This window comes from Grammomys surdaster, unplaced genomic scaffold, assembly GCF_004785775.1.
Source record: "Grammomys surdaster isolate TR1022 unplaced genomic scaffold, NIH_TR_1.0 193, whole genome shotgun sequence".
Classification (NCBI taxonomy): Eukaryota; Metazoa; Chordata; class Mammalia; order Rodentia; family Muridae; genus Grammomys; species Grammomys surdaster.
Genome location: NW_021604638.1, coordinates 11969158 through 11981769, shown reverse-complemented (window position 1 = coordinate 11981769; position 12612 = coordinate 11969158). Strand labels below are relative to the sequence as shown.

The 12612-nt window shown below is 41.4% G+C and overlaps 1 non-coding gene across 1 annotated transcript; it reads left to right on the top strand.

Annotated features, from left to right (window-relative positions):
• The first annotated feature begins 11883 nt into the window (after positions 1 to 11883).
• Positions 11884 to 12015, top strand: LOC114623111. The gene has a single exon (XR_003711713.1). It is a non-coding gene; the product is annotated as a small nucleolar RNA SNORA17 (small nucleolar RNA).
• The last annotated feature ends 597 nt before the right edge of the window (positions 12016 to 12612 follow it).

The window sequence follows — 12612 nt, the reverse complement described above, 5'->3', positions numbered from 1 at the left end:
GTCTCTAGCTCTCTACCTTCTGCCCACTATGAGGCTAAGTGTTTTTCTCCACCACATGCCCCCACCATAATGCTTGATCCACCTTGCAGATGTCCAGAAGCAACAGAGCCAAGTGACCATAGCATGAAACTTCTGAAAACATGAGCCAAATAAGCCATCCCTCCTTTAAATGGTTTATTTCGGGTATTTGTCATAGAGGTGGAACTATTACTAACATACAGGATCGAATCTCAGGACAGCCAACAGGGAACTCAACAACCACCTTAGGAAGGAGTGACTGGTGTGGGGAATGGGCACACTTATGCTACCTAGTGATGCATAAGAAACTAGAGAGATCATGATATCTAATGAGGCCCAGAGACTGGGGAGCTAAGAACTCAAGGGTCATGGTGACCAGAGAGCTTCCCAGTGACTTAGTGACAGCAACTGCTAGATAGAACTTCTCTAGGTTAGAACCATCAAGCTAAACCGAGCGGAATTCGTTGGGATGATAGAAGCGTGGGCAACATCTTAGGCGGGCTTTCCTGAGGACCTATGGTGGGATCACAGAGGAAGAAGGTGTAGAGCTGAGAGCAGAACTGTGTGTTCTAAGACCAACTGACTTGAGTCTGTGTAAGTGCTACTGGGAACGGTCCACTCAGGGAAGAAAACATAGAGGAAAGAAAGCTATTCGGGGAAGGAGCTGGCCATCAACCGTCCACATCATCAAAGCACTTTCCATATACTTTAATATTTAATTCTCTCAGCCCATCTGTGGTCTCACACAACTACGTTTCCTTCCTTCACAGCACTTACCACCATCCGTAAATTGTTTTAATTACCCCTTGGCTTGTTTATTGACTCTCTTTCCCACTAATCTCCAAGCTCAAACCAGAAACTTCCCAATCCCCATCACTCTCATCTTATCTTGCTTGAGTTTTTATGCTGCCTAATGCTATCTGCACCATATTGTTTGTTTGTTGAATGTCCTTCCATCAAAACTGTGAACTCAAGGGGCAAAAGAATGAAGACTGGCTTAGTGTCATCCCACAGAACAAAGCACTGTCCTAAGCTCATAGGAGACACACAATAAATATGAAGGGAAGAAGGGAAGAAGGAAAGGAGAGAAATGGAAAGAGAGGAAGGGAGGAAGCTAAGAAACACTTCTGAAAAACCACAATGTACTGTTCAAAAATGAACACTTAGCCAGCCTAAAGGATCCATATAGCACTTAAACATCACAACAACTCCTTTGAAGTAGAATTTATTGTTCCCTTTGCATAGATGAAGAAACTGGGCTTTATGGAGATTTTAAATGTTGTCAGAAGTCACACTACTAACACGTGATGGCGCCAGAACTGGAAACCAGTGACGTTTAGTTTTGCATTTTACTTCTTGGTTTGCTGTTTTCTCAAAAGCCTGTGCTCCTAAACTCCAGCTAGACGGAGAGGAGAAGGCCTGGTGTTCTACACAGCTCCTCACCATTTAATATGTGTTTTGTAGAGAACAAGAAGAGAAGTCTGGGTTCTCAGTGCAATGAAACGTCTAACGTTTGAGAAGGAGATGCTGACTGCCTCATTTTATCACTGTAACTTGTCTACACGTAGCAAATTATCACACTGTACATCATAAATATGCATAAGCACCACGTATCTGTTAAAAATAAGACATCAGAAGTGCAGCTTCTGAGAGTGGGAGAAATACTTTCCCCAGGGAAGAGCATACCAACTGGTTATCCAATACCAAACAATCAGCCCTGAAAAAAATAGATATATGTAATATTGTATGAACTAGGAAGGTTATATTTATATGTGTAAAGATAGTAATTGAAGAAAAATGGCCTGAAAGAAAGAAATGGGGCCATGAATTTGAAAGAGAGGGAAAAAAAGAGAGAGAGGAATTGGGAGGATTTGAAGGAAGAAACAGGAAGTGATGCAAATATTCTATAATTTTAAAAATTATTCAATAAAAATAAGAAAACAAGCTGGGCTAGCGAGATGGCTTAGTAGATAAAGTACTTGCTGAGCGAGCATGAGGATCTGAGTTAGGATTCTCAGAATCCACATAAAAGGCTGAGAAGACCTGAATCCCTGTAATCCCTGGGAAATAGTATTACATATTTGGATAGGAAGATCCCAGGAGCTCACTCACCAGCCCTTCCAGTCAGCCAGTGAGCTCTAGGTTCAGTGATGGGCCCTATTACAAAAGAGAAATAAAATAACAGTAACAGAGGAAGAAGGCCACATTAATCTCTGGCCTCCATAATCACTGCATGCACAATGGGGGTGGGGGGAGGTGGGCAAACCCCACATACATATACACACCATCCACATACCAAACACACACATACATATATGTCTCTCTGTCTCTGTCTCTCTATCTCTATCTCTCTCTGTCTCACACACACACACACACCACAAATATACACACCATATACCATATATATGCATACATTTTTAAAATGAAAAGGCAATATTTGTATGCAAAACTGCTAAAACTTTGTTTGTTAATGTTTGTTAATTTTCAGGTTAGAATACAAAGTTACCCATCCCCGTTCTGGCTGGTCTCTGTTCTCCCCTAGTTAGAGTCTTTCTGCTTCCCTTTGTTTGTGCTGCATTTTCCTTTCTATCCCTCACCTCCCATAAAAGCTCGTTCTTTAACTTAGGCCCCTTCTTAATTTCATAACCTAATAATGCACATACATAAATATTCAGATACATATACACAAGTGTGTAAACACATTCAAGTTTCATCTATGAGGACAAGTTTGTCTTTCTGAGTCTGACTTACTTTGTTTACTGTATTGATTTCCAGTTGCATCCGTTTTCCTACAAGTGTTAAGCTTTCATTTCTCTTACCTGTATGATATTATATTGTATGTATATATCATATTCTCTTTTCCATTCATCTGTTGATGAGTGACTGTCTAAGCCAGTGACATGAACTAGCTATTGGTAGTACGTCAGTCACAAACACTGATGTCCAACAGTCCCTGGGCATAACTGGGTCCATAGTTCTATTTTTAGGTTTTTGTTTTGATTTTTAACAGTTGATCCGACTCTCCTGGGCTTATTTTCAGGTTTTTGATAGGATTTCCAAGCTGATTTGCATTGTACTCTGACTGGGGTTAGATGGAATCTCAAGACAAGCTTGATCTGCATTTCCCTGATGGCTAGGGATGTAGAACATTTAAAAAGTATTCATTGGTCATTTATGTTTCTTTTGAGAATGGTCTATTCAGTTCATTAGTGCATTTGTTAACTGGGTGGTTTAGGGTATTGTTTAATCTTTGCAATCTTTATATATCCTGGACATTAATCTCTGCCTTATGCGTAGTTGGCAGGTTTTTGTTTTTCTCATTTCTCAAGCAGTTTCTTCAGTCTGATGCTTGTTCCCTTTGCTGTGAAGAAGCTTTTAAAAATATTTTACTTAACATTTATACATGTGTATAACATGCTTAGATCAAATCTACCTACATTCCCTCCCCTCCAATTCCTCCTCTGCCATCCTCTTCACTTTGGCCTCCCAAATTCATGAGTTCTCTCTCTCTCTCTCTCTCTCTCTCTCTCTCTCTCTCTCTCTCTCTCTCTCTCCCTCTCCCTCTCCCCCCCCCTCTCTCTCTCTCTCTCTCTCTCCCTCTCTCCCTCTCTCTCTCTCTCTCTCTCCTTGGTGGGATGTACGATATAGACACCCCATTTAGAGCTAAGCACTCCATAGACTTGTTCTTTACACATTGACCAGTTGTGAGTCTCTATACCAATCACATCTACTACAAGAAGCTTCTCTGATGAGGGCTGAAAGATGCACTGATTTTTTTTAATGCAGTTAACAGTACCGAGCAAAGGTTTCATCCTTTGGAGTGGGCTATAAATCCAATCAGACAATGGTTGATTACAGCCATTATATCCCTGCTACTGTTGTACCAATGAGTAAATTTTGCTGAGTCAGTCATCACAGTAACGCACAGCTCAGGAAAAGATGGCTTTTCTCCCCTGGTAGTAGGAACTTTCCAGCTTGGTGAAAAATTATGCTTCCAGATCAATACCAGCTTGATTTCTGTGTGTTCTGTGACCTACGTATGTGCTGTTTTCAGTAACAGGATCATAACCATCAAGCTCTAAAGAGTAACCCAGATCAGCAACAATGGGCTGTAATATTTGGGGTCAGGGAGGTCTATGAGGTTCCACTGACTAACAATTCAAAAAGAAGGAACCAAGATCTGGCACTGGGATTTTCATTTGATAGTCTATGGTGTCTTGGGAAGGAAGGTGTTTTTCCCTCATTGTAGAATACTTCCATTTTAAACACTGTGTGTGTGTACACGTGTGTGTGTGTGTGTGTGTGTGTGTGTGTGTGTGTGTGCACGTGCGTGCATGCATGTGCTTTAGGAAGATTCAACAGTCAGATCTCTCTATGGCATGTTCAAAGGTCTTTAATGTTAGTGACCCCTCCTTGACCTACCCTCCCATAATGTACCCTATTTAACTTTTCCTGGTCTATTATTCCTCTTTCCCTCCTTCATATCACCTATGTTCTACTCTTACTTTTCTTGAAATCTGTCTTCCCATAGTCCCTCACTCGTTCCCTGCCTTCTGTGGGTACTCCAGTTTAAGTACACATCTCTAAAGATCCAAAGCTAGCATCTGCAAAGGAGAGAAAACATGCAGCATTTGTTTTTCTGAGTCTGTTACCTCTGTCAGAATGGTTATTTCAAGCACACCAATTTACCTATGGATTTAGACTTCCTATATATCAATGATAAATATACTGAGAAGGAAATCAGGAAAGCAATACCATTCATAGTAGTCTCAAAACAAACAAACAAAACAACCACAAAACTTGGAATGCATCTAGACAGGCAATTGAAAGTCTTGTACAATGAAAACTTTAATACATTGAAGAAAGAAATCACAGAAGATCCCTGAATATGGAAAGACCTCTCATGCTCATGGGTTAGGATTAATACTGTAGACATGGCCATCCTACCAAAAGCAATTTACAGATGTAAATTCAATCTCCATCAACATTCTAATCCAATTTTTCAGAAAATTTATTTGAAAAATTCATAAGAAAACACAAAAGACCCAAGATAGTCCAAATAATCCTTAACAATGAAACACTGCCAGAGGAATTGCTATTCCTGATTTCAAGTTATACCACAGAGCTCTAGTAATAAAAACACCATAGTACTGGCATAAAAAGCACACACTGTTCAATGAAATAAAATTTAGGACTCAGATATAAGCCCACACCCATATAGCTACATGAGTTTTGACAAATAGACCAACAATACACACTGGAGAAAAGACAGAATCTTCAACAAATAGTGCTGATAAAACTGGATAGCTACATGTAGAAAAATGAAAAGAGACCCTTGTCCCTTAGCCCAAATTCAGCTTCAAATGGACTAAGAACTTCAGCATAAGACCTGCCACCCTAAATCTAATAGGAGAGAAAGTAGGGAATGTGCTTCAATTTACAGGCACAGGAAAGGACTTTGTGAAAGGGTTGTGGTAATGGAGACATTAAGACAAACAACTGACAAGTAGGACTTCGTGAAACTAAACTGCTTCTGAACAACAAATAACGCCATCATTCAAACAAAGAGGCAGCCAATAGAATGAGGAAAAAAAAACAACAACTTTATAGCTTATACATCTGACAGTGGGTCAATGTCTAGAATGTAAACTAACCTCGAAAATCCAAACACCAAGAAAACAAATGGTCCAACTGAGAAATGGCTGGAACTAGAAAGTTCTTAAAAGAAGAAATGTGAGAGACTAAGACTTTAAAAAAATATACCCAACATCCTTAGCCATTGGGGAAATGAAATTAAAACTACCTTTACTCCTATCAGAATAGTAGCAGACAAAAACTAAACAGAGAAATAATGAAACTAACAGAGGTTATGATTCCAATAGACCTAACATATCTATAGAACATTTCACTCAAACACACATGAAAAATCTTCTTCTCAGTACCTCACAGAACCTTCTCCAAAACTGACCATATAATCAGCTACAAAGCAAGCCTCAACAGATATAAGAAGATTGAGACAATCCCTTACATCCTATCAGATCACCATGGATTAAAACAGGAATTCAACAGCAACAGAAACAACAGAAAGCCTACATTCTTGTGGAAACTCTCTACTCAATAATCACTGGGTCAGGGAAGAAGTAAGTAAAGAAAGAAATTAAAGATTTTCTAGAATTCAATGAAAATGAGGGCATAACACACCAAAATTTATGGGACACAATGAAAGCACTGCTAAGAGGAAAGTTCATAGCACTAAGTGCCTTCACAAAGAAATTGGAGAATTCTCATACTAAGGAATTAAAAGTACACCTGAAATCGCTAGGAAAAAAAGAAAAGCAAACACATCTAGGCAGAAAATAATCAAACTCGGGCTGAAATCAACTAATTAGAAACAAAGAGAAGTATACAAAGAAATCAACAAAACTAAGAGCTGGTTCTTTGAGAAAATCAACAAGATAGACAAACCCTTAGCTAAACCAACTAAAAGGCCGAGAGACAGTACTCCGATTAACAAAATTAGAAATGAAAAGGGAGGTATAACAATAGACAACAAAGAAATTCAAAGAATCATTAGGTCTTACTACAAAAGCCTGTACTCCACAAAATTGGAAAATCTAAAGGAAATAGATAATTTTTCTAGACAGATATGAATTACCAAAGTTAAATCAAGATCAGGTAAACTATTTAAACTGACCTATAATCCCTAAAGAAATAGCAGCAGTCATTAAAAGTCTCCCAACCAACAAAAACCCAGGTTTTAGCACAGAATTCTACCAAACTTTCAAAGAAGAGCTAATGTCAATACTCTTCAAACTATTCCACAAAATACAAACAGGAGGAATACTGCCAAACTCATTCTATGAGGCCACAGTTACCCTGATACCTAAACCACACAAAGACTCAACAAAGAAAGAGAACTTCAAAGCAATTTCTCTTATGAACATTGATACAAAAATACTCAAAAAAACCTGAATCCAAGAACACATCAAACACATCATCCACCATGATCAAGTAGATTTCATCCCAGGGACACAGCGATGGTTCAATATATAAAAGTCCATCAAAACAATCCACTATATAAACAAACTGAAAGAAAAAACACATGATCATCTCATTAGATGCTGAAAGAGCCTTTGACAAAATCCAACACCCCTCCCTATTAAAAAGCCTTGGAGAGATCAGGAATAAAAGGTACATACCTAAACACAATAAAGGCATTATACAGCAAGCCAATAGTTAACATAAAATTAAATGGAGAGAACTTAAAGAAATTCCATTAAAATCAGGGACAATACAAGCCTGTCTACTCTCTCCTTAACTCTTCAATATAGTACTTGACGTTCTCCTTAGAGCAATAAGACAACTAAAGGAGATCAAGTGGATACGAATTGGAAAGAAGTCAAAGTATCACTATTCACAGATGACATGATAGTATACATAAGTGACCCCAAAAATTCTACCAGAGAACTCCTACAGCTGATAAACACCTTCAGCAAAGTGAAACAAAATTAACTCAAAAAAATCAGTATCTTTCCTTTATACAAATGATAAATGAGCTGAGAAAGAAGTTAGGGAAACAATGCCTTGCACAGCAGCCACAAATAATATAAAATATCTTGGTCTAACCAAGCCACTGAAAGACCTGTATGACAAGAACTTCAAGTCTCTGAAGAAAGAAATTGATAAAGATATCAGAAGATGGAAAGATCTCCCATGCTCATGGATTGGTAGGGTTAATTAATTTAGTGAAAATGGTCATCTTACCAAAACTAATCTACAAATTCAACTCAATTCTCATCAAAATTCCAATACAATTTTTCACAGATCTTGAAAGAACAATTCTCAACTTCATATGGAAAACCAAAAAACCCATGAAAGCTAAAACAATCCTGAACAATAAAGGAACTTCTGGAAGTATCACTATCCCTGACTTCAAGCTGTACTACAGAGCAATAGTAACTTTTTTAAATGCATGATATTGGTATAGAAACAGACAAGTTGATTAATGGAATTGAATTAAAGACCCAGAAATAAACCCACACACCTGTAGACACTTGATTTTTTTTTTTTTACAAAGAAGCCAAAACTATACAATGGAAAAAAGAAAGAATCTTCAACAAAAGGTGTTGGACTAACTTGATGTCTACCTGTAGAAGACTGCAAATAGATCCATATTTATTACCCTACACAAAACTCAAATCCAAGTGGATCAAAGACCTCAGTATAAAACCAGATACACTAAATCTAATAGAACAGAAAGTGGGGAACAGGCTGGAACTCATTGGTACAGGAGACAACATCCTAAACAGAAGACCAATGGCTCAGGAACTAAGATCAATAATTAATAAATGGGACCTCATGAAACTATAAAACTTCTGTAAGTCAAAGGACACTGTCAATAGGACAAAATGACAGCCTACAGATTGAGAAAAGATCTTCACCAACCCTACATCTGACAGAGGGCTAATATCCAAAATATATAAAGAACTCAAGAAGTTAGACACCAACAACCCAAATAACACAATTTTAATATGGAACACAGACCTAAACAGAGAATGCTCAATAGAGGAATCTCTAATGGCCGAGAAACACTTAAAGAAATGTTAAACATCCTTAGCCATCAAAGAAATGCAAATCAAAAGACCCAGAGATTCAACTTCACACCCATCAAAATGGCAAAGATCAAAAACTCAAGGATCAGCACAGGCTGGTGTGGATGTGGAGAAAGGGGAACACTCCTCTATTGCTCGTAGGAGTGCAAACTTGCACAACTACTCTAGAAGACCATTTGGCAGTTTCTCAGAAAATTGGGAATAGGTCTACCTCAAGACCCGGCTATACTACTCTTGGGCATTTATTCAAAAGATGTTCTACCATCCCACAAGGACACTTGCTCAACTATGTTCATAGCTGCTTTATTCATAATAGCCAGAAACTGGAGACAACTTAGATGTCCCTTAACTGAAGAATGGATAAAGAAAAGGAGGTTCATTTATACAATGGAATACTCTTCAGTCATTAAAAACAAAGGCATCATGAATTTTGCAGGCAAATGGATGGAACTAGAAAATATCCTGAGCGAGGTAACCCAGACCCAAAAGGACATGCATTGTGTGTACTCACTGATAAGTGGACATTAGCCATAAAGTACAGGATAACCATGATATAGCCCATAGATGCAAAGAAGCCAAATAACAAGGAAGACCCAGAGGAGGATGGCTGGATCTTTCTCAGAAGGGGAAATAAAATAGATATTGGAGGTGTGTGGATGGAGGGAACATGGTAGAAGAGGGGATGTGGAGGGAGAGCGGGGAAAGAGATCGGAAACAGGGAGTGGGTAGTTGGGGCAATCTCGGAGTTGTGCTTGAGACATAGGATGGGGAAAAGCCTCAGGGTGTTTATGAGGGCAACTCTAGCTGAGACTCCTAGCAGTGGGGAATATAGTTCCTGAAGTAGCCACTTCCTGTAGCCAGGTAGGACTCTCATTGGAGGGATAAGGACAGCAACCCGCCCACCAAACCTTTGACCCAAAACATGTCCTGCCTACAAGAGACAAAGAAGAGGCAGAGGGAATGGCCAACTAATGACTGGCCCAAATTGAGACCTATCCCATGGGCAAGAACCAATCCCTGACACTATCAATGATACTCTGTTATGTTTGCAGACAGGAGCCTAGTATTACAGTCCTCTGAGAGGCTCCACCCAGCAGCCAACAGAAAGAGATGCAGACACCCACAGCCAAACAGCAGATGGAGCTCTGGGAGTCTTATGGAAGAGTTAGGGGAAGGATTAATGGACTCAAAGAGGACAGAGACTCCACAGGATGACCAACAGAGCCAACTAACCTGGACACTTGGGGACTTCCAGAAACTGAACCACCAACTAAAGACTGAGCACTGGACCTAAGCCCCCTACACAGAGGTAGCAGATATGCAGCTTGGTCTTCATGCAGGTTCCCCAACAACTGGAGTGGAGACTGTCCCTGAATCTGTTTATGGGTGGCCTTTCTATCCTCTAGTAAGAAAATAATGATAAAACTAGAAGAAAAAACAAATCACCCTGAGTTCATTTTTTTCTGGCCCACATAAATTTCTTCCTCCACCTTGTTCAGACCTATCATTCTGGGTATGTTCTAGAAGCATCCTCTGGCCACTGTCCTGCAGAAGGAGGGAGTAGATGGTGGAAATACAGGAGAATCTTTCTTCAGAGGGGTCATGGCTGGAGCTAAGTGGAATGGCAGTTGTAATGTTTTACTTCTTTTTAGTTTTGTATTTATTTATGTATTTATTTGCTTATTTATTGGGGGACGAGTGTGCACGCCACGGTACATGTGTGCCATGGTTCACATGTGCAAGGAAGAAGATGACTCAAGAGCGTTAGTTTCCTCTTTACATCGAGTGGGTTCAAAAACAAATTGGGCTCAGGTCGTCAGGCCTGGTGCTAAGTGCTTGTGCACTGAACCATCTCACCAACCATGGTAGAAAGCCTAGACAGAACAAGGCCAGGGCCTTTGGTGGGGACATGCATGCAAGAAAGGGTAAGACACTTAGAGGGGGCACTGGGGCTTGGAGTTCAGGGAATGAATACCCAGACTTACCAATGCCTGGAACCAGAAAGCCAGAAGCACTGAGTGTGGGAAGGAAGGTAGTTTCAGTCTAGCATGCTGTGCAGGTGGGTGGGCATCTAAAGGGTTGTATCTAATGTGGAACTGTAGGCAGCCATTTAGGTTAGGGATGGAAGCTTGGGAGTGGTCCGTACAGCCTGAACATTTCTGTGGGCATCATGGTCAGAGGGCTGCGGCAGCTCAGGCATTGCCAGGCAAGGGCAGACAAGGGTCTAACAAGAGATGCTGGAGGAGGAAGCTGCCAGGAAGACAGGAGGAAAGCCTTCCTTCTGACCATGTGGGGGTGACGGCAAAAGACAAGACAAATGGGCTTCTCTGTGTGTTTACTCCACGGAGCCTTACTGAATAAACAAGTTGTCATCTACCACCCAACTGTATATCAAGTGAAACAGCTTGAGGAACCAATAACACTGCAGGTTTGGATACTGTCGGCTGCCGAAGTCTAATTACTACAAATAAACCCAGAGTTGTAGGCACAGTGGGGCTTGCTGGCTGAGGAAAGGGAACTGTCTGCCTGTTCCCAAGGAAGGGATGGAAGGCAAACATGTTTGTTGAGCACCTACTGTGTGCCAGCCACTTGGCACCTGCCATCTGTTTAACAGTTTAAATGGTGTTGCATTTTACTGATGAGAAAAATGGGGCTCAGAGAAGGCAATGTACTTGAGATAAAGGGCTCAGCAAGCTCTTCACTGCCCGCTGGTCCATGCTTGGTCCTTCTCCACTTCCATCCTACACAGTCAGCATAAACTCTGTGCTTATGACTTTGCTATTCTGTCTGCTGAGCTTTTCCTGAGACAACCATTTGTTAAAACTAAAACTGCCAGCCATGGCACCAGGGCAATAACTCTAAAGAAAACTCTCACTGGGGCAGGAATCCGAGCTCCTGGCACTACTCTGTATTCAAAAGTGCAATTTGACATCAATGGACAATTCAAGAGGCACCCGTGTGCCTCTTTCTGCCTGCCCTGCCCCAGGCATGTCTGTCTATCATGAAATCAAGAAGAGGAGAGAAAGTGGCTCCCAGAGAACCTAGAACAGCAGAGAGTTGCTAATCTTCCCCACAGGGCATCAGCAGTCTTGATTCAGGGTGCAGATTGGCTGGCTGTGCCCTGTCCTCCTCTCTCCAGCCTTACAGATGGGGAGACAGACTCAGAGAGAAGCAATGAGCGCATTGTGATGGGATTAAGCCCTTGACTCTGACCCACAGTGATCTCTCACACTGCTCAAGAGATCACAACTGTCCTGTCCCTAGAGGTATTGCAGGTGTGGCTGCTGTGTCACAGGTTCGTCAGTAGGTGGCAGAGAGGAAAGAGGCCATGTCTGTGCTCCGTGTTCTGATCTATGAACATCTGAATTATTAGTACACTAACATTCCCTGAGAGGGAAAAACAAGCCTGAGACAACCACCAATTCTGTTCCAGAGAGCCCGGACAGGGAGGTAGCCTAAGATGAGCAGCATTCAGGTGCTGCACAGGCCCTAAAGGACTTCTAGGACCAGAAGCAAGACAGAGACTAGAAGAACCCCATCTGGAACCATGAGCCTGGAATGAGGCTCATTCCTGGAATCAGGCAGGAATGAGCCTGGGACAGACCACTTTAGCATGGGGCCACTTGGATGCAGGCTGGGCGAGGAGAATTCACTAGACAGCTACCAGACCAGCATCAGGGCGCCTGGACAGGGAGCTAGCCTAAGACAAGTACCAGTCTAGCACCACATAGGCCTGAATGGGCTCCCAGGACAGGGAGTAAGCCAGGAACAAAAAGGAACACACCTGGGACTGTGGGCTGGGCTGAGTTGGGATCTGAGACAGACAGTCCTCTCATGGGGCCACTTGGTTGGGCCAGGCAAGCAGTGAGCCCTAGATGACCACCAGACTGGCAACATGAGGTCCAGACAGGAAACTAGCCTGAGATGACCACTGTACAGGCCTATGGGGCAGACCATGCCTGAGATGACCCCTGCCTGGCCT